Source organism: Grus americana, chromosome 2 (genome assembly GCF_028858705.1).
Source record: "Grus americana isolate bGruAme1 chromosome 2, bGruAme1.mat, whole genome shotgun sequence".
Classification (NCBI taxonomy): Eukaryota; Metazoa; Chordata; class Aves; order Gruiformes; family Gruidae; genus Grus; species Grus americana.
The window spans coordinates 76034217-76059625 of NC_072853.1; the positions used below are offsets into that span (position 1 = coordinate 76034217).

The following is a 25409-nucleotide window of genomic DNA, read 5'->3' on the forward strand; positions in this document are numbered from 1 at the left end:
GCATTGTGTGGGGGACAAATGCTGCTTTATGTCCTTGCTGACGTATGTCATTTCATTAACTTAACGGTGTTTAATCAATCTTGGCTCAAAGGACAGGTCCTGGTCAGGTGATGTTGTCCAATGTACAGTCAGAGTGTCCCTGGGGAAGAAAGAGGAAGAAAATACCAGGTTCTTCATTGTTCCTCTCCTGCCAACAGATACAGAAAAAAAAGGATAAAATACACGTGAAAGTCTTGAGCATGTTCTCTATTGATCTTGCTCAACAAATGTTTAAAAAAAGTCCGTTACCTATTGAGCATTTGTGCTATATACTTTTTCCTTGGAAAGTAAGACTTCCCTTATCTTGCAGCTTCAGAAGAGACCAGAGATTTCTTTTCAATATCCTTGCCCAGCATGCTGTCTGCCAGTTAGTCTTCAGATGTCTGGAGTTACAAGCAGAGACAACAAAAGCTTATGTCAATTTGTCTACCACTTCATGTTGGCTGCAAAGTGTAAAAGGAAACAGGGAAGAGATTCAGAAGTAATTCAGGGAAATGGGGAAGAGATTCAGAAGGCTTTAAATTAAAGTTGATGAGGGAGGGGAACCTCAATCCATCCCACTCCTACCAGTTTGATGCCAGCACCAGCAAGAGATGCCCAGAGCCAGAAGAAGGATCACAGGTCAGCAGGAGAGCACATCCTAGTCTCTAAATTGGAGAGACAATTGGAGGATTTGAAGGATGGACCACTTGGTAGAAAAGGAATTGACTGGATGGTCGCACTCAGAGTTGTGATTAACAGCTCGATGTCCAAGTGGCGATCACTGATGAGTGGCATTCCTCGGGGGTTGGTATGGGGACCGACACTGTTTAACACAGTTGGCAACACGGACAATGGGAATAAGCACACCCTCAGCAAGTTTGCTGATGGCACCAAGCTGCATGGTGTGGCTGACGCTCTGGAGGGAAGGGATGCCATCCAGAGGGACCTTGGCAGGCTTGAGAGGTGGGCCCATGTGAACCTCATGAAGTTCAACAAGACCAGTTGCAAGGGCCTGCACGTGGGTTGGGGCAATCCCAAGCACAACTACAGGCTGGGTGGAGAACGGATTGAGAGCAGTCCTGAGGACGAGGACTTGGGGGTGTTGGTGGATGAGAAGCTCAACGTGACCTGGCAATGTGCTCTTGCAGCCCAGAAAGCCAACAGTATCCCGGGTTGCATCAAAAGAAGTGTGACCATCAGGTCAAGGGAAGTTATTCTCCCCCTCTACTCTGCTCTTGTAAGACCCCACCTGGAGCACTGCATCCAGCTCTGGGGTCTTCAATACAAGAAGGACATGGAGCTGTTGGAGAGAGTCCAGAGGAGGGCCACGAAGATGATCAGAGGGCTGGAGCATCTCTGCTATGAGCACAGGCTGGGAGAGTTGGGCTTGTTCAGCCTGGAGAAGAGAAGGCTCCAGGGAGACCTTCCAGCAGCCTTCCAGTACCTAAAGGGGGCCTACAGGAAAGCGGGAGAGGGACTATTTAAAAGGGCATGCAGTGATAGGACAAGGAGGGTAGATTTAGATTAGGTATAAGGAAGAAATTTTTTACGATGAGGGTGTTGAGGCACCGGAACAAGTTGCCCAGAGAGGTTGTGGCTGCCCCATCCCTGGAAGTGTTCAAGGCCAGGTTGGATGGGGCTTTGGGCAACGTGGTCTAGTGGATGGTGTCCCTGCCCATGGCAGGGGAGGTTGGAACTAGATGATCCTTAAGGTCCCTTCCAACCAAAACAGTTCTATGAAGCAAGTTGTGAAAAAAGGTATTAAAGACCGAAAATGACCCGTAATAGACATGAAGGCAAATATCCTTTAGAAAGAAAGAAAAGCTGCTTTGGGGTATCACTCTAGTCTCATAACCTTAATATATGTTTGAGGATAACCTCAGTGCTATGATAAGATTGGAGTCTAGATTTTATCAGTCAGGAGCTGAGTACACCAGAGATTCCCCCCTGGGTCCCTGCCTGCTCCATCACTCCCTGCCTTCCCTGCCGGCTCCTGCAGAGTGCCAGCAGTGGTGCTGGCAGCCTGGTATTTGTCTGCAAGGAGCAGCAATGAAAAAGTGGATGGACCATGCTTGTCAATAAATATAATAGCACAACTGTGACAGCTCATACAGGTATGTGTTGGTATCAAAAAGCTTTGCACTGACAGCTCCGTAACCATTCAGCAATGAGACTGAGGGTTAACAAACTGGGAAAACTCCCAGTTTTCAGCCTAAAGGGATTTTCACCTTTAACTTTGTTCCTTGTTTTGTCCCCATTATTTAACCTTCTACTCTGACAATGCTTAAATAACTCAACTGTCAAATCATAAACACAGACTGTCATCTCAATAAGTCTTGTTATTTAGAACAACTATGTCTAGAGCCTTAAGGTAAGTACCCATTGAAATAACAAGGGAATATCTTATTTCATTACAACTTTAAAAGGAAAACAACAAAATCTGCCTTTTAGATTGTACGAGTCATAGAGTTATGAAAGTTGCGTGAAGGTGACTTCTAGGAAGGAGAAGCGAACAGCTGAAACTGAAAAAGCAGTCATGATTTTAAAGGATAGCTTTCTATTTGAGGTAACTTGATTTTGATCCCAGTTTGAGAGAGCCTTAGGAAAACTGTACTATGGCAAAAAAAAACCCAAAACCCTAGGAATGTTAAATTGTCTGTATCTCGAGATTTAAGTAAATATGGAAATTTACCAAATCACTAGTTGTTTTTGAAATGTCTGAACATAATGGGTGAGGAGGGTTTGGAATAACCTGGAGAGGTGGTTGTTTACACAGCAGTAGGAAAGATGTGATCTACATCAGAATAAAAAGCAAAAATAAGAACAAGACATGCATGAAATTGTATAGACATAAGACTGAAATATCACCCAAATGAAACAAAAAAAATCTGTTTTACTTATTGCTCAGAGTTATGTGGGTGGTGAATTAGTTGGGCCGAAACAGGCTTGTTTGTTTATGCAGGATACCACTGAATAACCTATCTTCAGTGTTACTTGTGTACCCATAGGGTGGTGTCATGCCTTGTCTTCAGGACGTGAGAACATTGCAGTGTGTTCCTATGGATGCCAATCAGCGCTTCTGAAGAGACATAACAAGTGATACAATACATTAGGAATATGTATTTTACGAACTCAAATATTTCAGTGTGGCTTGATTTTTTTTTTTACATCTAGTCTATTCTGTGCTTTTATACAAACAAGTAGTCATACAAATAGGGGCAGGGAAATGGGGAGACAGTATAATTCTGTGTTAATTATACTATCATCTCACTTTATATTTGTTTGGTTTTTCTTAGCAAGAAATCTTCAGAAAAAATATGGTAATGCATGTAAGTGAGGCACTAACAATAATAAAAGTGCCTCCTGGATAGAAAATGCAGACTACCTTTGACAGCTCTCCAAGATTTATGCTATCAGCTAAATTAGTAGAGTTCCAGTTAAAGCAAAAAGCTACATTGCCCAGCATGCTTCACATTTGGGAGACAGGGTCTCAAAATTGCTGTGAAGTCCTCTGTGGCTGCTGCTGCTCAGTGGCCTGAGCAAGCCCGTGCATTGCAGCCAGCCAGGGGAACTGGTGACTCCTCCAGCCCTTGCCTCTCCCCCGTCTTGCCTATCCCCAGTGGCCCTTCACTCCAAGGGTCAAGAAAAGCTCTCTGCTTTGGGGGGGTTGGGGCTTTTTTGGCAGGTTTTTTCTTTCCTTGAGTGGGAAGGGGTGGCCCCTACTTGATGCAGTTTAACATTTGAAGACAGAGAAACTGTTCCGAGTATCCAGACATGAGGAAGAGGCTGCCTTTGGACACCTGAATTTGGATGTGTTGGTGCAGAAATGCTTCTTCCTAAAACCTTATGATGTGACTTGAACTTTCATTGAGAGTGGGAAACATAATCTGACAAACACATCTTTCCACAAATACTTATATTTACATATGTTTTGTTTGGACTTGAGTCCTGTTTGTGTTTCCTTTCAACAAACACCCAAGCAAGCAGTATTACTTGCAGGAATCTACTTGGGAGCTTTTCAGTTTCAGTTTTAAGCAGTGAAAAAGTTCACAGAAAGCAAGACTTGATTTCAGAAATGCAGCATTTAAAGTAAAAAAAAAAAAAGTTGGTTAATCATCTGAATAGGAAAATTAACGTATGCTTGTATGCATTTAAAAAATAACTTATATTTTAAATATGGCTCCTGAAATATCTTCTGCATAATTATATACATAATTTTTGTTTAAAAATATTTAACATGCAAAAAAATCTGCTAAGAAGAAATTCATAAGATTATATTATTGTTTTTGTTTCATATACTTATTTAAATCCACATAGTTCTGAAAACAGCTGTTGAATAAACGGACATCTTGAAACGCCGTTTGAAATGCCATTTTCCCCATGTGAGCAAAGCTACTTCTATTGAAGCAAAAGACCTGTTCTTAGATGTCAGTAGTGGTTTTCATATAGTTTTAATGATTCATAGCCATCAGAGCAACAAGAGCCATGAGAGGGCAACACTTGCATAGCCTGTCCAGGGAGCTGGGGTTCGGATGGCTTTCCCCCTCTGAGTCTCCATTCCAAAAACTACAGGGCAGTACAGATTTTTGGGAAGAGATTCATCTCTTTCTCAATTAACAGTACTCCTGAAAAGTTTGTTTTTTCACAGACTGCCTATTTACACTTTAGAACCACTTGGAGTCCCAGTAGCAACTGATGAAACTACTGACAGAAATGTCTAATTGGAGAAATACTCAATTATGTTTTAATTCAAGTGGGGCTTTTTAGTAAAAAGAGTCCAAATGAACAGTGTATTCTATTCACATTCCCAGCATGGGAGCAGTCTTGGCACAAAAAACAATAAAAAATTAAAGGTGGTTTTGCAGTCCAGATTTCGGCTAATTTTCTGCTTTTAACACTGCTTTTAGACCTCTTACATCTTTTTTTTTTTCCTTAAAAAATTAATTAAATTCCAAATTTGCTGAAAGGATGTATTCTCTTCAAAGAATTTTTTAAGAAAATAATCTTATTCTTTACCTGAAGATCATCTGGTTGAATTATTTTCAATAAAAATTGTCAGAAAATAACCTTAGATCTCTAAAAATAATTCTTGACTTTCTATGCTTCTTACAGGCTTTCATAATTCTTTGCCTTTTCTATAAGTCTGTAAGTGAGGAGCCTCCTTCAATTCTCCAGAAAGAATCTAACAAAACTTTTTCTTAATGAAAACAGCTTGGTTGGGTTTGGTTTTGCTTAATCTAGTCATAAGGCCTTTTAAAAAGTAACAGGTAAAACTATAGGCCATAGTCTGAGAAGGAAATTATTCTGCGTTATTTTATTTAAAATCAAAAGTGTAGTTTAATTCCTCTTCGTCTTTGAACCTTTTATAAGAACCATAATTTACTGATACTTTTTTTTTCGTTTTTTGCTGTCTGCAAGAATACCAGCCCCCAAGTTTGATTTTCTTCCTTGACTAAAGGTGTTATTTTAATGACTTTCCTCTGACCTCCTACAGATATTTCTCTCGATGGTTCCATTATGTTTTCCAACATTCTCAGCAAAAACGGTATTTGAGAAGTTTGCAAGCTGTTCAAAGTTTCTCAGGTATCCCAGGGCAACTGAAGGGTAGTTCCCGTCTTTTTTGCCTCTCCCCCTCCCGCTGATGAATAGCGGGATGCCCACTGCATCCGGGATGACAGATGCCGTGCCACCCTGCGCTGATGCTGCCAGTACACCAAAGCCGCATGTGTTCTGATACGTACCCCATAGGGGCAACCCCCTGGAGAACTCCCTCAGGGCTGGCAATGGGGTGGCTTTTGATGGGATTCTCTTGTATTGAGGAATACTTCCTATAAAAGAGGATATTGAACATGTATCTGTCTATATCCAATAAAAGCCTGACCTTTATTTTTTAAAATCCTTAATCTTAGTAGTTGAAGCTCATTATCTCTGGACTAGACTGCAAAAAAGCAGTGATGGCTTTTCAGCTCTTGGAAAGAAGAGGGACTCAGCAAAAAGTCTTTTTTTTTTTTTTTTAAATCAGAATTTGTAAACATGATGAGTGGGGGAAGGAGTGTCACAAATTTTGATCTATGTGAAATTGTACCAATTTACATTTCTTAGTAATTAAATTATTTACATGCAGCAAAAGAAGTAATTGCAAACTGCAAGAAGTAAAATGGGGAAAAAAATATCTGTGGGAAACAAAGACTCTTTGTGGCAAGAGCCAAACAGAGTTTAAACCAGTTGGGCAGGTTAAATGTAGAGATGCCCTTTCTTTCAACAAGAAATCCCCCGGAATTGTCAATTGCTCTTAAATCTAGACAGTAAGTCATTGTCCAGTGAATAAACAAAGTAAAAAAAGCAGTTGTGAACATCATGATAAAAACACCTTTGAGAAAAGCCCAGAGCCTTGAGGACTGAGATCTAATGACAAACTGTGATCCACCTCCAGCCTCAATTTTGGAGTAGCTCCCAGCTTTTTCCAAAAAGGTGGAAGAGTTCTCTCTCACTAAGCACCATATTTTAGTACCTACCTGACTAGCACTGAATCAGGTATGCATTCAGAAAAAAAAAATACATGCTCCAGCTCTGTATTCACTAAATGTCTCCTGATGTTTACACAGTGAAAACAATTTGTATTGTACATTAGTACAATGGTGCTGAATGGGAAAAAAAAAAAAAAAAAAAAAAAAAACCAAACCAACAAACCTCCAAATGATATTTCCATCTCGAAATTGGTCTATTCTTATCTGAACCTAGCTGGTTCCTGTTAGTTGATTAGTATTTAAGTCTGGTGATAAAAGCGTGATGGAAAGAATGAGTTGTGCATTAGCAATCTTGATGTAGCTTCTGTCAGGTATTCTAACTTGGAATGAATACAAAGGCAGAGTACGGTAACAAATTACTTAAACTTCTGCCACTTCTCAGGTGGAGAACACTTCTTGGCAAAAGGATGAACTGTTCTTACTCGGGGTGTCTTTTTAAGAGCACTTAATAGATTACAAGCAGAGAGACTATTTCTGTTCCAAACTACATTGTCTCTTTGTAACCCACACTGATGGATCTAGGAGAAATGAAAGAACATCTTTCAGAAGAGCTGTCCTATTGGAAAAATAGGAATACGTACATTTATATCTCTGCAAACTTTTAAAAAAAAGACTTCTGCTGTTACTTCAATAGAGTCAGAAAAATTAGAACTTTCTGACTGAACCAGACACTTCAGCACAGCACATGAATTCATCCCTACCTTGAGATGAAATAGTCTTCTAGTACATGGAGCTCCTGCCAGTGCATGAAAGCATCTATTGAAATCAAATGCTGCAGTCGCCTAATGGGTGGACTCTGCACACAAAGTCTGAAGAAATCTTCCCATAAACAGCCTGCTTCTAGGCAGTACCTAATCTCAAAGGTGATCTTATTTTAGCACAGCTATAAAAAAGGTTTAGGGTGAAAATTATAACAATGGAACACACTGAATTGTCTCCTTTTCTCACAAAAATAAATTCTAATGTGCATGAAAGAGCAAAGAATAAAACATTTCCTATTGTTGGCCAAAATTTCTTGCCAATTACTAGTGGCAAGAAATTTGCTTCAAAAGAAAAAAAAAAAGTTGGTAAAATAAGGGAAAAGAAGCACTGTTGAAGTACCCCACAGCTGGTTTGAGAAACACGAGTGTTATCTTTTCATTCCTGATTCATCGGTCACCTTGAGACAAAGAGCTCAGAAACCTGCATTTGACCCTCTATTTACTTTTAGTTTAACTTTTGTGATGAATCCAACCCTGAAGAGAGAGTTCGTCAGAAGTCTGAGTACCTACTACAGTGAGGTTTTCTCAAAGTATGTGTTGGGTTAATAGAACACTAATTTAATAATTTCTGCCAATGAATAACAGAATAGTCGGCAATAAAAACTCCATATGAAAAGCTGTCCTTAACCTCCAGGCATGACAGTCTTCCGATGAAATAAACTCCTCCTCTACCCTACCCAAATTGTATAGCACCATTAAAGATTTATCTCTTGTTGTGACTAGGTATTAAATTATAAAGAGAAGGCTGGAAGATGTTATATAAAGACTTGAAGCTACGGTTTCAGTGTCTTGTTCCGGCACTGCTCACCAGCTGATTTACTGATGCCCTGGGCCAAATTACATAAGAGCGTATTGAAGAGACGAGAGTGGTTATTTTCTTTGTGCTTGTGCCTGGTTACGAATGCACCCAAAAAAAGTTTCCTGTGACCCAGAGGTGGTTTAGTCTCTCTTAGATGTTTCTTATTTGCAGCTGAGGTGAAGAGCTTTTATTTTTAAGGGTGAAATAGCAATGGTGAAATGTTTGATAAGATGTAGCTCTTTTTATTTGGTGGAGGCAGAGGAAACGACGTCAAATGCTTTTAGCATTTTTACTCCTTGCTTGTAAAGTAGCTAATAGTATCCTATATGGTAACAAGCTTTGTAAAAGCCATCACCTTCACTAGGTAATGTTTTCTTCACAATTGAAGAGAGATGTGTACCCTGTTAAAAAGAAACAAAACAAAAACAACCCACCCAACCCACACCACCCACCCCCCAAAAAACCCCTGAACCTCTTTTCCTACTGGCTTGAGAACCTGATTTCTCCTCTGCTAGCAGTGTTAGTCATCAGAACAATTAAAGCAATACAAAGAAGTAAATTCTTAATTGTTTGTTTTCACGTGTTAATGTTGAGGGAAGAACACTGAATCGGATTTTGCCAGGCACAAGTCTTTAGGATCAATACTTGGCAAGCTTACAAACCTCCCAGTGGTTTAGATGCTAGACTAAATTAAGCCCTATTTATAATCAATTGCCTTAATTGAGAGCTGCTGGCTCAGAAAATCCAAACTGGGGACTGCTTTTCAGAGGTAGTTAAGTATGGATGTTGTAGGTAGTCAAAATCAGTTCAGTGCAAACTGTGTCTGGCCAACGCATAAGAGAAGTGCAAGTAAAGTTGCAGGATTGATTATGGAAAGGGCAGAGCAGCAGCATGTTTGGGCTTTCTTACCATCTCCATCTTGCTAGAAGTTCATTTGCTACTTTTGCGGTTCTAGTTCAGTTGCAGGAAATAAGATATTCTACTCCTGGTGCTAAGCTCTTATTATTGCAAAATTTTCTGTTATTCTGCTACTTCTGTTGGGGAAATACACTAATTGCGTCCTTCACAGTTGTGTGCTAGGGCTGTTCTGTTGGCAAGTGTGACCGTTTTGATTGTTGTATACGGTGCAAAGAGCTTCCTTTGGGGGTAGAACGTGTCTTTGTCACCCACTGGAGCCACTAAGACCTGAGATGACAATGCACAATATAGGGATGTCCTTTGTCTTATGGAGAAAGTCATGACAGGCAAATGCAGTAGATGTTCCACATATCTTATACGTGACTGAATAGTTGAACATCTGGGGATTTTGAATGCTTAACTGTTACATAGCAACTAAATGCAGTGTTGGTCTGAAAACCAAAAAGACCTAACAATTCATGTTGCTCGATCCCATTTTTACTGGTATTTCTTGTGGCCTGGAGTCCATAATCTATTTTTGTTGGCTCACTGTCATCTTCTGTAAAGTGGGCGTAGTTCTCAATGCCTGTATTATTCCATAATTGTGTTCTAAAACTTGGGTGAAGTGTTAATTGAGATGACTTGTAAAGCCTATGAAGATTTACTGGTGAGAAGTGCTATACTCACTCTAGACATATTAACTTCTGAAGACTGCATGTGCTTTTTAAGATGACAAGCCAGTGAGTTGAAGATTAAAAAATAGGAACAGAGGTCCTGCTGGCATGCCTTTTGTCTATAAATCAGTAGGAAGGACTAGAACAACTAAAGAAAGCACTTAAATAAAACCAAATTTCTCATTCCCTAGTGTCTCGCTAGATATCAACATCTACTTATAGCTTCCATAAGGCTAACATTGCAGCAAAATTGTAATGTTTTCAAAGCTTGCAGGAAGAAATAAGTTATCATAAGATGAGATGAATCTTTGCCTCTAAAATTTTCCATTTTTATGCATGTGAAAAGTACTTCCCTTCTTGTTGCTTTACTAAGAAGTAATTGATGCATCTCTGGCAGTTTAAACTGTTTCTGTTTGTGATCCAAGTTTCAATCCAAAACTTTATCTGAGTGCCATCATTCCAATACAGACTTTCTTGTTAACTTCTTTTTTTCCAGTGCTTTCTACAGTATTTTGTCTTTTTGCAATTTTTTCTCACCACTTAAAAGCCATTAGATTGTTTGAAACAGTCACTCTTCCAGCTGAACAGATGCAAGCATTGCATGAAAGCTCCAAGGAATGTTCCATGGCAGCATCTGGTGCTTCGCTTTAAAGTTTATTTTTAATGTGAAATAGTTACGAGCGTTCACTTGTAGCTGAAATGCTGTCTTCTCAAAGCAACGCAATTCGGTCTGACCCTTCAACAGGAACGGGGGAAAAATCAGATGACATGTTTTTAAGGTAGAGCTGTTACAGGCAAGCTGATGACTTTGCTTCGTTATTCATCACGTTTCTGCAGTGGTGCATATCTATGCATCTCAAATGCTAACGCTTGCTTTGAAATCAGGTTGTGTCATGAGAGCTGCATCTTCAGAACCAAATCTTATCAAAAGCTTTGGTAAACCGTTATTTTTGGGGGGAAAGTGTTTCTTACTCCAGTTTACAGTCTCCTTGTTGGAGGAAATTAGGTGTCCTTAATAGGTGATTATCTCCTTCATAATTTTAGTGTGACATCACGTTTCCATTGGAATCATTGCTCCTATCGCTGTGCATAAAACTGTGATCTCACGAGGGTAGATGTGATGACACAGGATGAGAACTGAGCTCCTGGGAGGCAGGGGGAGGCAATAAAAATGGCTTTGCGGCAGTTTATAGCCCCTGGGGAGTCCGTGTGCACCTCAGCATGGCTGGAGCACTGCGGGAATGAACCACAGGGTGCCTCAGAGCTGCTCCCGGCCGCGCTCCCTCAGCTCTGCCCTCTCCTTCAGGGCTCTGGGAGGGAGGAAGGGAGCGAGAGAAGGTCCTTTTACTGCCCGGAGCCAAGCGGCAGCTCCCATCATTCAAAGGGGAATCCCGGAGCGTGGGTTACAGCAGTTTTCCAGTCCTTCGGTGCCAGGGCTGGTGTAGGAGAGAATCTCCAGCCTATTATTTCCAGCCATACAAAAAGACTGACAGGAAACATATTTAAGCAGATGTCTTGTGTTTTAACAAAGTTTCAGTGAGTCATCCACATGCCCTTAGGCATTCGACGCACCAGACAGCTTTTTAATGGCCGTGGCATCTTGCTCACAATCTAATATTATGCACACATTCCATATAGTTAAATAAAACCCACATCTTCAGCTGGGGAAGGTCCGTAACACTTTGCTAATGCTGGTAAAGCTGCTGTGCAACTGAGGACCTGGCACAAGAACCCGATGCCTGGTACAACCTCAATCTGATTTGGTGTTAACAATCAGAACCTGATTCAGGGCTGCAAGTGACATCGCTGTAGCATTCTTTTGGGCCACCAGCATTTGTCGTCTTCAAACAGCCCATGTAGACAAAAGGCTTTTTGTGAGCTGGCTGGCAGCCTGTGAGGTACGTACGCAGCTGTGCGCTACATTCATTTTCCCCTTCTTTGTCCCGACATGCCGCTCAGGGACTGACTCAAAGTGAATTAAAAGAAGAGCAAGATGTTTTCCAGATTAGTATTTCAGCTGTTAACAGTAGCAAGCTCTTTTTCTTTTATGGGTGCAAAAATGAATGTCCTAAATCAGGTAAATCATGGTCTTGCTGCATTTGACAATCCAGTGCAGCAGCTACTGAGGGCAATAAGGAAGTTTCTCTTTTCCATCTGGCCTTTTGACACTCAACTGCATGTTCCCTCTCCTCCTGTCAGTAGAAGTACAGCTCCACGTGCTACAGTCCCCATCTAATGTCATCTAATTGATCAATCTTGGATGCTGAATGGAAGCAGCACAGGAACACAAGTATTCAGCTAATGATTTGGCTACTGAAAGGTCAGGGAGAATATTTATATATAACCATGGCCTGCATAGCTGATAATGTACAACCCTGCCTGCTTGGTCCCACACTTCTGTCCTGCCACTAAGCTTGGATGCGAAGCTGTGATTTCTCTATCAGCAGGAACAAACCTATTAAATATTTGTCTGGATGATTGCAAAACATTTGTTTGTGCATACAGTGTGTATTTCAGACACCAGATATCCTGATGTCATGAACTGACATGAAATGATTTCTAGGCATACACCCTACCTAAATCAAAACATGTTACAGAAGCATGAAGAAAAGATTTAACAGTGCCAACCTGTGTGCAAAATAAACAGAAATTTATGGCAATATGATATCTAAACCGAATCTTATACTGTTGCAGAGCTGACCTTGGATTAGTATAATTTGAGTTTTTTATAGCATGCTTTCCCTGTTTCACACAAGCAACTCAATCACTTCCTTTTAAAATAGAAAATGTTTTTTCCAGCCACTCTCCTTACTTATTCTATTAAAATAGTTCTCATCAAATGTCATTTTTACTTATGATTATTATACCAGACTCTCTAAAGACATTGTTAAGTTTATTGTGCTGGTAAGTATGTTTATCTCCATAAACTTAACTTTAGAGACTGCCTTGTAAGTGCTGCTCTTTGTTTTTCATAGAATGGCCTGGGTTGGAAGGGACCTCAAAGACCATCTAGCTCCAACCCCCCTGCCATGGGCAGGGACACCCTCCACTAGACCAGGATGCCCAAAGCCCCATCCAACTGGGCAACCTGTTCCAGTGCCTCACCACCCTCATAGTGAAGACTTTTCTTCCTTATATCTAATCTAAATCTACCCTCCTTTTCCTATCACAACATGCCCTTGTAAACAATCCCTCTCCAGCTTTCTTGTAGGCCCATGGAGTTGTGCACCTTCAGGTTCCTTAGATGGTCTTGAACCTGATCTTCTCCTACAGTGGGCAGTTCTGCATTCTCCCAGTCCCTGCCTTTGCCTTCAGTGACTTGGGTGGTGTGGCTAGAGCCCTTGCCAGTGAAGATTAAGGCAAAAAAATCATTAAGTACCTCAGCCTTCTCCATATCCTGGATAACCAGGTTTCCTGTTTCCTTCCAGAGAGGCCCCATGTTTTCCCTAGTCTTCCATTTATCATAGACATACTTACAGAAGCTTTTCTTGTTGCCCTTGACATCGCTGGCCAGATTTAATTCTATCAGAGCTTTAGCTTTCCTAACCTGATCCCTGGCTGCTCAGACAATTTCTCTGTATTCCTCCCAGGCTACCTGCCTTTGCTTCCAGCCTCTGTCAGCTTCCCTTTTGTGTTTGAGTTTATCCAGGAGCTCCTTGTTCATCCATGCAGGCCTCCTGGTGTGCTTGCTTGACTTCCTTTTTGTTGGGATGCGTCCCTCCTGAGCTTGGAGAAGTGATCTCACTTTCACATATGGTGGTACCAGACCTTTTCTCTTTGAATTCTCAAGCTGCTGCAGCCTGTTCTGAAAGGCTTTGACTTGCAAATACTATTACAGTATTAGAAACTGAAATCCTGCCACATAAGAGGATGGCTTGTCCTGCTTTGTATACTTTTTGCATAGTTATCAAAGAGAGGGAGGAAAGAGTGCAGTCAATGTAAAGAACCTATCTTTTGGAAATCTAATTTATTGCTGTTCTTGTAAAACTGAAGAGAAATTATTTCATACACATCTACTTTTGCAAAGTCTGATACAACATAACATCTGAGATTACTTGTATGAACGCCTGATGCAAGTGTGCTTTACTGACAGTAATGGGGAATGAACTTGTGTGACTTGCTTTTAAGAGCCACACTGGTGGAAAAAAAGCAATGATCCAGATGAAGCCTTCCTCGCTGTTTTTGCTATGGAAGTGGGAACAACAATTCTTTCCTGCACGTTGCTTGTGAGTTGTTCTCTTGCTGTGAGAAGGGGAGAGAGCATGTGTTCATGCCGTAATTAGTAAACAGGCAGTGTAACTTACTCTATACAGTGCATTTCTTTGGCTTCATTCTTTGGTATGAAACTAAAGGGAGTACCAAAGCTCCCACAGACTACAGTAAGCAAGTAAGTAAATTGTATCAGAGATAGTGATGAACTTGACATCTTCAAATATGAACCTGAATGCACTGGACAGTGACATCTCTGCATTGTGGCTGATGGAGAGCTTCATCATTACATCCTATATCAGAATTTTAAATACCTTAGCTATAATAGATACTTGAATCCAAGCTTTTTTTTTTTTTTTTTTTTTGCATTCGACAGCAATCAGTATCAGTTTTTTATACTGACTGTGAAGATAGGAAACTTGGGTTTGCTGGGTTTTGGCTAGGACCTGCTTTCTGTTCATACAGATGATTAACAGCACTCAGTGGTTTAAGTATTTTCCTGAAGGAAAAAAAAATATTAAAGACATGAACTGCATCTAGTCTGAATAAAAGCCTGCTCAGAGAGGTCCTTGAAGACACTGTGGTTATTCATCAAATAGGGTGATACTTTGAATGCGCAACCCCATCTTTTTCATATCAAATGTGGGTAAAAAGATACTGGCATCTGGCCCACTAACATTCTTAATCATTGAGATCTTGCTCCATACAGCTAGGGCTGACAGAAACAGGGTCTTTGTTTTCAAAAAACAAAAAATAAAAAAATCCACTGGACTAATTTAGCAACTAAAGATACATATGAAGCCTGAAATATCAACAAAAGGGATATGAATGAGGAGGAACTTCCTAGGGTGTCTGTAAACTCCTTGTCACTTGACAGTAATAATATATAAAGTCTGCACAGATAATATAAGAAGTGTCTCTAACATTTATGGGAATTCTACAAAGGAATCTCTTATAATAATGTTGAATTGAAAATGCTAATAGGAAGAGTAGTATGCTCTAAGAATGCTGAGGAAGCAAGGGAAAGATTGTGAAGTTTCAGGAAAATCTGGATATCATAGAGCTATTAGTAAATTCTACCCTGGGTTTGAGTTCAAATATTTTTGTTCACACAATGTTTAGTGGAAAATAACTTAAGCAAGACGTACCATGCTGACTTCATCTATTACATAAATTTCATTAGCTGTAGAATCTGTTAACTGTATTAGAGAGAAGAGCACTATTATCCACAACAGCTATCCTTGAGATGTTTGGAAATTAGCTGCTGCTGGAAAATGTTAACTGGGAAAGAAATTTTGTGGAAAGGTGCTGGTTTTAATGGAAAACTAAAATTAAAATATCTTGACTATAGAATGAAGTATATGAACAAAACCTACCATGAAACACTGAAAAAAAAAAAAGTCAAAAAGAACGTCAAAACCCAAATCCTCCAGTAAGGCACTGGAACAGGTTGCCCAGAGAAGCTGTGGCTGCCCCATCCCTGGAAGTGTTCAAGGCCAGGTTGGATGGGGCTTTGGGCAACCTGGTCTAGTGGAGGGTGTCCCTGCCCATGGCAGGGGGGTTGAAACTAGATGGTCTTTAAGGCCCCATCCAACTTAGGCCATTCTATGATTCTATAATTCTATGATCCAGCAGTAACGTAATTACTTTGTGGAGAGGTACAAATTTATGTTATGGTATTCATTTTTCATACTGTCTCTTATGATAGACATCCTTGAATTAGCACTTGTTGAATTCATCAGAGAACTGGTGTTTGGTAAACAGCAGATTTGGTTAATAAATGTCTTCAATTCTTTTCAAGTCTCTTAAAATATAATTTTCATGTTTATAAATGTGATTTATTTCTGAAATCAGTTAAGCTGACAAAGACTTTTTTTGCCAAGGAAAAGCACAATATAACAGCAAGGAATGGAATGAGTTGAAAGATGAGAAGCTGAGGTAAAGGACTACAACATTCAAATTGTAGACTTAAATGAACTTTCCTTCCTCTCTTATGCCTTAATAAAATCTTTTGGACTTCGTTCATTTTGCACCTTATTTGGACTATCTTCCTTGCCATTTGTTATGACTGAAATTCCAAGGACATTAGAGAAGATTTTGCTGATTTTTAGGCAAGTGACTTGCCAAGAACTTCTTTCTGCTGTACATCAGTATTATCTAGACTAAATTTTATTTATCATCTACAAAGAGATGCTGATGTAGGTTTCCACCCTGCCTAACATATACTTTCTCAGCTATCAGAATTATATCTCCTTTTATACTTAATGGAGAAAGAAGGAGGGATTCATCTTTCTCTACAAATGAAGAAACTGGAGTGCTCTGAACTCAATTCCATCTCCTGGAGGCAATGTCTAAAGTAAGAGAGGATGAATTTAGTTACCTAAGTTAAGTGCCTAAAGGTAACAATCCCATAATACCACTAACTTCAGTAAGAGTTGAAATTATTAATTAGCATGGAAGAAGTACTCGGGTCTTTGAGAGCTCCTTCTGATATTCAATAACCGAGATAACCAGCAGCTACCCTATAGCAAACAAGACTTACTTTCAGAGCACTTGTACTTTACGGGTATTTTCCACTTCCTGCAGGAAGTACAACTTATTTTGCAAGAACACCCTGGACTAGATTTACTGCAAAGACGGACGCAACGGAGTATCAGCTCTGCAGTCACTGTCAAGTCACAAGCGCCGTTACAGGGCAAGATCACTGAGGGCATTGCTTTCCTCTGCTTCTCCCTTCTCTCTCTTATGCAGTAACTGTGAAAAGAAAGACTTTTTGCAAGCATCTTATATAGTCTAGTGAATTTTAAATGAGTTACAGACTACAGTGTTTAAAACTGTTCAGAATGTTCACCTTACACATTTTTTTTTCTTACAGCTTAAGAGCTGTCTGTAGGAGGAACAGGGGTAAAATGGGATTATATATAATGCTGTTCCTGCTAGAAGGCTGTGCCTTGTAGGCTGCCTGAAAGAGTAGCAGTGAGTATAGTACATAGTGTTTTATAGCTGTAGTGAACCTTAAATGAGAATTATTCCTGTGAGCAAAGCATTTTCTTTAAGGAATAACTCTCATCTGAAAGTGATACACCGTGCTTCATTTTGCCATTGGATACTTACCAAAAGTCCTTTTTGGCTATTGTCTTTTGTGTCATGGGGACTGAGGTCCACTACTGCAGGCAGGGCCATTCTTGATGGCATCATCACTTGGGTAGTCCAGAGGGTGCCTTTAGGATTTATGCACACAGGCTTTTGTGCACAGCTGTTCCCAGTTGTCAGCAACTACATATGCATGCTGGAAAGACTGTAAGAAGAAAGACAGAAGTATGTTTGAGATACTGCTAGTTTTCTTATTATCCAGTAAAGAAAGTTGAGGAACCATGAGTGTGCATGTTACCAACAAGGTGCATGGATTAATTGCTGATAAAGAAGTTAAAAGTGATAATGCAAATGATCCTACCTAGTGACTCTGCTGTCTGAGGGTTGATCAGCAGTTTACCTGTTCATTTGGCTCCCATGACCAGCAAGGGATCACATGCCTGGAAGCATACAAGCGATCATTGTTTCTGTGTGCACGTTCCAGAGAGCTACTGGATTTATTTTTTATGTAGTTTGATGTTTTCCCCAGTATGGGTCTCCTTATTGCTACACAAAAGTGTGTTCAGATGTATTTGAAATGGGGCTACCCTCTATCAGCTCTGAAAACAGAGCTAGCAAAGCTAAAAAGAAAAAAAAAAAATCTGTCTCGTTCTCTGCAAATACATAGAGCTGGTTTTCCCTGACAGGCAGCAGCTGCCTGTGTGGAGATGATAGTGCTAGGTTTGCTTTGCAGGGCTCAAAGTGATTTTGTCCAGGCAGTCTGGGCATCCTCCCCACTTACTAGTGAAGTGCCCTACTGATGTTCTTCAGATCAGTCATGGTACCTTAAGTGCTTGCCTGCATAGGGAAAATTGAGGGAGAAACGGCAATCGCCAAGACAGCGTGACTCTCAGACTCAGCTAATATGCCTGGAAGCCCAGGGATGAATATCTTCAGAAATGATATGAGCACTTCAGAGGTAAACATGCAGACATGAGCCGAGTGTGATGTGATGTCTGCACACGATCTTATCTCAATGCTCTTGGAGAGAAAGGGTTTTTTTTTTTTCAGTTGGTGGGAATTTGATACCTCAAATATTTTTATCCTCAGTACTCGTTGGAAATTTTACTGTGAGGCTTATCTGCTTAGGCATGCACTCAGCAAAAATTATTTTTGTTTGGGGGGGGATTTTATCTGACTAAGGATGGGAGCAGGCTAGGTTCCAAGTTTCAAACAGACTTTATGTTGCAACTGATTCACTCTACTTATTACAAAATATAGAGAAATGCAGCTAACAAACCATGCTTTAAATTAACAGCTGCCTCTGAAGAAATCTGACACCAGTTAGAAACCATTGCTAATTATGGACACCTAAGACATGGGGAAATTGTGTGGCATGACTACAGCACCTTTTCTTTTCTCATGATGGACAATGTTTTATTTTACCTACAGGCAAAACATGTAACCCGTTTGCATAAGTCAAACGATGGAAATGGAAAAATATTCCCTGGAGATACAGAACATCTTGTATCTGCTCTGGTCAAATATGCAGTCCATATTCAAGTAACAAAATCTGAAGAGAGTGGTACTACTTCTGTGAGTGCAGTAATAACAACTCCTTTGTATTATCTTTTTTTTTTTTTCCCCAGATGCTTCTGGATCCTCTCTTTATTGTTAACAACATAAGTAACTAAAGTGTTTGTATGTGGTTTTGTGCTGTGTAGAGAATGAAGAGATAGAGACCCTTGAGCTCCATCCGGCGACCTGTTTTTAGATACTGAAGTTGAAATCAGGATTTTGTTCAAGCCATCCCTGACACTTCTGAATGGGGCAAAAGGACTGAAAAGGGCATGGTAAAAAGCAGGTGGGCTAAGAGATAGGCATAAGATGCCACAAAACGCTACCCCTCCTTTCCACTGGGAATGGAAGTATCTCCCTTGTTCAGTCGCATTGGTTGCCCAGACACCAGGCAAGACTGGTGTATGTAAAACTGTTATGCATATGAGAAGGCTCCACTTTAAACTTTGTATACTTTTTTTCAGTGTATTCCTGATGATGGACAGGACTTTTTTCCTCGAAATTTAAATTTACTGGCTAGATGGGTTCCATTTGTCTTTAAATGCCATGAAACATATGCTGAGAGTGTTATCAGTCATAGGAGATTTTTTTTTTAATTGAACTTAATATTTCCAGAATGCTTGAGTACTCTGTGATGCTTTCAAGAGCTAATGTTTGTGTTAAGACACCATATTAGCACATATGCAATGTGCTCCATCCCATCCATCATACCATCAGGGCATCCATCTGCCTAGTAAGCCTTCTCAAATGGGGTAGCTGAGCATCATTTATATTCAGATCTCATTTGTGCCTGAAAACAGACAAGTACAAGATGGTCATGTGCAGGGGTTTTAAAAACAAAATCCCTTCTGGATCAGACCTGCTACCTTTGTGGAGATTTACCTCCTTGCAGAAAATAGTGAGCAGCCAGCGTGAACTCCTGTCTGCAGAATGGAAATATCAAGCTGATCAACATTTCCGCATTGCTAGCAAGATAATCCTTCATTTGAGCTGCTTATCTGAAATCTGCCTCATGAATCTGATGGGAGGATTTACCCTAAGTAGTTAATTATGGTGTTGCTAAACTTCCTCCTCTCTCCTTATTCCTTCACTTTAAGAAAAAACATGCAACTGTAAAGAATGTAGACTTCAATTAAAAAGAAATGAAACATCTAGCTGAACACTGATTAAGGCACCTGAAACTAACATTTTACTTTTGTCCTCATCTTACTCTCTTCCCCAGATTCCTACTGTCGGTGGCCTCTTTCGGAGGGAGGACAGTGGGCTAGGTGGATTTTTAGTCTGAGCTAATCTGGCTGTTCTTACAAAGTTATGGGGTTTGGGTTGGGTTTTTTTTTCCTTTTTTAAAAAAAAAGTATGTTTTAAGGGGTTTTGTTTGCTTGGGTCTTTGAGTTGTTGGGTTTCTGTTCGGTTTATTATTTTTTTGTTTCAGCTCTGACTTAGGGCACTTAGCTAAAGAATTCCTGTGCATCGGGCTAAGCCCTGTCTGTTGTCCTGGCCTGAACCTGGCTGGGAGGGAAGTGCAAAGACAGAATAAAGACATGGCCAGATTAATTATTTCTACGGCATGTGAGAGTCTTATAGTCTTCTATTCTAACTTAAACCGCAGAGAGGAACCGTAGTTAAGGAATTTGTTTTTTAAGGTATTTTGTACCTAATTGAGGTACTTTTGAGGAAGCTTTCGTATGTTTTACAATTTTTAAGTGCCACGTTTGACCCCTAATGTGATAAAGAATTGCAAAGACATGTCATACATGAAGGAAAAGTACCATGATAATATGGGAACTAGTTTGGGGTTCATTTCTCATGCATGTAATACATTTTGTCCACGAATAAATGTTTCATTGGTTGTTCAGATTTCTCAGCCAACCTTTTTTGGAAGATCTTCTTTAGGTTCTGTTTGCACACAAAATTTCTTTTCCCTCGGGATGAGCTAGGGTAGTGAGATCAATAAATTTATCTTGGTGCAGCCACTGAATGAACATCCAGTTCCACTGTGCAAGTGGGTCTGGCTTAGGGTGGGGCTTCTTACGTAGCTTAGCAAAAAGTGCATCTCGTGAGACACGTGAGAAAAAGACTTGAATTCAAGTAATAAAAGGCATTTTCATACCAGAGAAGAGGTACCCATAAAGTTTAAGTTTTACTCAAATAGTTATAAAAGCTTCCATTCTCCTTTTACTGAGTCGCTAAACAGGATAGCCCCGGATTTCACGTGGTGCCGCCCTGGCCCCTTGGGAAGCTGTTGGGCACAGCCTTCCTAGAAAGCTCTCCTGCCCAGAGCTGGGTGTATTGCTCTGTGCAACACAGCCTCGAGAGAAAAAGGAGAGAAACGTACTTGATATTGTCATTTTTCATGCCCAGAACAATCTCACAGGGAGAAATGGCTCCTGTCTGACCTCTTCTCCTATTAATTTCTAAAAGAGCCTAAAGTTTCTCCTTGGAAGGTTTAAGACTTTGGGGATGTTCTCAAATTGCCTTTCATGAGCTTTACAACTCTAGCTTAATTCTGGATGCATCCCAGAAGTTCCCACTAAATCCTCAGGAAGTTTCAGACTCTGGTATTTCAAAAACAGAAGCATAAGTAAGTGTTTTATGAAGGCATCTGCTTAGGCACTTTTGTGATTTTGTTACCCCGCCCCCCCCATATTCAGCAGGACAGGTGTTACATTTTTTTATGTTTTCTCATTTTTCATCATTTCTCATGTTCCTGGCTGTTGTAAAAAAAAATTAGGATCCTTTTGGTATGTATGTAGTATAGAGTTTTCCCGAATGTGAACTCATTTTAACAAATAATGCTTCTGGCTAATTCCTCCAACCAGGCACTCTCCATGACATGCTGAAGTGTTGCAAGAGCTGTGCTTAAAGTGTGACCATAAGCTGTTTTCTTCTCCCCCCGCCCCGATTTTGACAGTTTTTTCTTGCACAGCATGTAGAATAACTGTTGCACAGGTCCTGGCCATTTACACCGCCATATACATGAGACTAAATACTGAATTATGTAGATTTAGTATGAAACATAGCTTCAAATTTTGTTTTGCATTTAGTTTCTACTAAGACCTGCTCTCAGAGACTTTACCAGCCCTGAGGCAGCAGGACCCTCCGTGTGTGACCAGTGGTTTGATGCCGAAAGAAACTCATTAGTTCATGGAAACCTATGTGGGACCTTGCTTGGGATCCGGTTATGTTTTTTTTAACTCCTATTGGTCCTTGCTTAACAGGGTTGTCTTTTATTCTTATATTTCGTAGAAGTTTTGTAACTTGAGCAACACATCCTGCAAAAAGAATGTGAGGAAAGAAAATTACTTTTCTCCTCTTTTCTTGTACTAAGAAGTTATTTCCTAAGGCTATCTACTTAACTGCAGCTGCTCTTTGTGCCTGGAGATATTGGAAGAAATGACATTATGGCTCAACACAGCAGCTTAATCTCTGATTTTGATTTCTTCTGTATTTACCACCAGGCCCTTTGGGGCCCTTACGCTACCGAGATTGAGTAGATTGTTAAAAGCCCATGCAGTGGCTGCTTTGTTTCCCCTTAACTGTTTTTCATGGTTGGTGGCAAGAGAGTTTCTTGCCACTCCCTTATCTGAGGTTTATGTAATGAATTGATCACAGGCAGTGCTGCCTCTGAACTTGTTCCAGTTTGGCAGAGCTCGGCTGTTCCTGAGTCACCGCGACTCCCAGAGGAATTTTTCATGACTTCAGATGTAGGTGGGCAATTTCTCCCTACTACAGGCACTTTTGAAAAATGTCCCAAATGAGAATCAGGCGCTCAGAGAGATACTGAAATGGCACCGTTGTTCAGGCATACTCTGAGGTTATAGAGTCCAGCTCTGACACCGGGACACCGCATTGAACTTTCTGCTGTGTGCATTTTGCTTCACTGAATGAGATACTTGCTCTAGGTGCACATTCTAGATACCTCTGCCTGCTAGGGTCAGTCTGCATCTCCTTACACAAGTCTTTTAACACATATTGCCATTTATGCGCTGTGTGTGTGTTTTTTCTCACGGTCACTGATTTCCCACAGACAAGAACTAAGTGTATCCCCACTATCCCAGCAAATCACCAAACTAAACCTTTTGCCAAGAAGTAACGATACCAGATGTAATACTTCCTGACAGACAACTCTACTGGCTTCTTTTCCTGGAAGCCTCTAGATACTGAGCAGATCAACCTGGGATAACACTGATACGGCCAAAGACTCTGCAAATTCTAAGTATTTCTTAGTCTCTACCAACCTGGGGTTAAACAAAAAGCAGAACACACTGTAAACCAACGTACAGTAAGACGTCACAGTTGCTAGAGGATGTGATACCCTGCTGTCAGTCTGGTGGGCTCGCTTCACAGCCCATGGCCAAAGCACTCCAAAGTAACAGACCTGGACCAAACCACAAAATCACCTCCATCCCAAAAACCCCCACCCAAACTCTGTGCGTGGTTTGGACAGGGAGGTGTGCTTGTCCGAGCATCCCTCTCAAGTTGTAACTGCAGGGCAGGCAGGGTTGTTTGCTGGCAAGAAGGTAACTCCTCTTTTTCGTCCTTGTGCCTCTCTGGGAGTTTCTGACTCACTTCCTCTTCTCCAAAGAGACAAAAAAACCTCAGCTCATACGTAATGATTGTTGCACGCTCCCCGGGAGACACCAGCAGACATGGGTGCTCTTTCTCTCTAGTTCTCTATGGAGAACTTCCCTTTTTCCTCTCCACCAACAGGTGGAGCAGGGACCTCTCGCCTATGACGCTTTCAGCAGGAACCTTGCATTAAAAACAGTACACTTGCTTGTTTTGTCTCCCCAGAAATGATCCCAAATCTTTATTTCCCTAGCCTTTTTTGCCAACTTGCTTTTACCACTTGTGTGTCTGTTCTCCACTGGCAGAATGCAAATATACCAGATGGGACCAATTGTCAAGGTCTTTTTTGCTCTCCTTCTAATAATTTAATGGTTGTAACATAAACTTCATTTTTACTAACAAAATTTAAAAAATAAAAAAAAAATGGTTTACTCTTTAATGTGTGTATTCCTATATTTTGTATAGGAAACTTTCTCCAAAACCTGTGCTTTGATCCTAATGTACCAAAGGCGTCCTTACAAATTGCTAAGAGATCCAAATAACACGTAAAAAGGTTGCACAACATGCACATTCCTAAGAATTAATGTTTAACAATAGAGTGCCACTACTGAGAATATATCTGTAAACAGTGCTTGTTTATATGGGAACCCTTTGCATCTCTCTGGCAGTGAAGAGCAGTTCTCAGTAAAAATGTACACCTGAGTTATACTTACAGTTGTTCAACTCTTCCAATGCAGGAGAAAGCCAGCTTCCTTGACTGAGCATGTGACTTCAGAAATTATCCCAGAGGACTTTTTCTTCACCATCCCTTTATTTGTAATTTGTCTTTAAGTATCCTAAATAAGGCTGCTGCATTTTAGTCATATTTTAGTCATATTTTGTCTTGTACAATTACCTTAAAACAAGCACAGATGTTCAGCTGTGAGATTGAGGTTGCACTCATGAAAATACATATAAACCTCAGAAAAAATAGAATTAGGTATATGCACATGGGCACGTACTTTGCCTGTGTTTGCCGATTTCAGCTTGGGCTCCCTGACATAGGATTAACAACTCCAAAACATTAATTGAGGACAATGTCCCATTACATGGTCCAAAGATCAACATGGGGTGGAAGGGTGTCAGTATCTTAACAGGCCAAACAATTTAAAAATGTAGGTATGAAAAAAGCGCTTCTTTTTTTCCTCCATGGCTACAATAGCTAGCATTTTGCTCGCCTGTATTTCGACAAGTCACCAGTGGATCCCGGCTGATGGGCTGTGACCTCTAGAAGTTAATATGTTACGCAGCAATAATATAAAACAGCATTACGCCAGCAAATGCTGGAACTAGCACTGACTCCACGGCGTTTCAAGTCCAAGTGTCTTAAATGCTCCCCTGTTTCACAGCACTTGGGGTATGTTGCTGTACTGTCATCATCACTGCTTGAAGATGTCACTGCACCACGCTCCAACCCCACCTCAACCCAAACCAGGAAACTTATCTGGGTGAAGCAAAACCCTTCTCTGTTGCTGATGGTGTTTTCCTCTGTCGTTATCAGGATGGCTGCAACCTGGAAGGTGGCATGGGGAGGCTGTAAGCGTGCTTGGGAGCAGCGGGGTTGTCCCTCTGACCGAATTGCCGGCCCCACTGCATGCCAGGCAGAGACAAATAAAGCTGCTCTGTGTGTAAAGGGGGAGCAAAAAAAGGGGGGAAAAAGAGGGAATAGCTTTGCTGGGGACAGACAGGCAGGCGAGACAGCTTCCTTCATAAACAGTGCCAACTTAGATTAGCTTGAAGTGACTACGAAACTGCAGTCTAAATTAAGTTTCATCCCATGTACCCAGCATTATTCATAATTGCTCGAGCCAAGGAGTCTGCTGGAGTCTGGGATGGTATTCAGTTATTTTAATACATTGCCCTTTCTTCTTCCTAGACTCTCCTTGTTCACTTCCTTTTCTAACTAATGAGATAGACTACACTGCCTTAGTATATCCACAGACTACACATCCTCCATCCTACATACCAGTGGTAGCAGGGATCCTCTGGAAAAAAGAAGAGTGCAGTCATTTAATTGAAACACTGCTCCTGTTGTTCAGAGGTATCCCTCCTGCCAGGACGTGACTGCCAGCAACAAGGTCTGGGTTCAAATCAAAGGGAGTTGCTCCAAAAGCGGTGACTCGAGGCCACACCTGGACAACTGGGAAAACTGTACTGAACTAGCTAATTTTTCCTATTGGCAAACATGAATCAAACAGTTAACAGAGTTTTTTTTGTTGTTTTTCTAAGTACAAAAATCTGACCAGGTAGATAAATAGAGTGA

General features: G+C 40.7%; 1 long non-coding RNA gene across 1 annotated transcript; it reads right to left on the minus strand.

Annotated features, from left to right (window-relative positions):
- Positions 1–311: 311 nt before the first annotated feature.
- On the minus strand, positions 312–23905 carry LOC129203234 (uncharacterized). Its single transcript, XR_008575953.1, has 3 exons — positions 23821–23905; positions 17003–17186; positions 312–422 (listed from the first exon to the last, which is right to left on the minus strand). It is a non-coding gene; the product is annotated as an uncharacterized LOC129203234 (long non-coding RNA).
- Positions 23906–25409: the final 1504 nt, after the last annotated feature.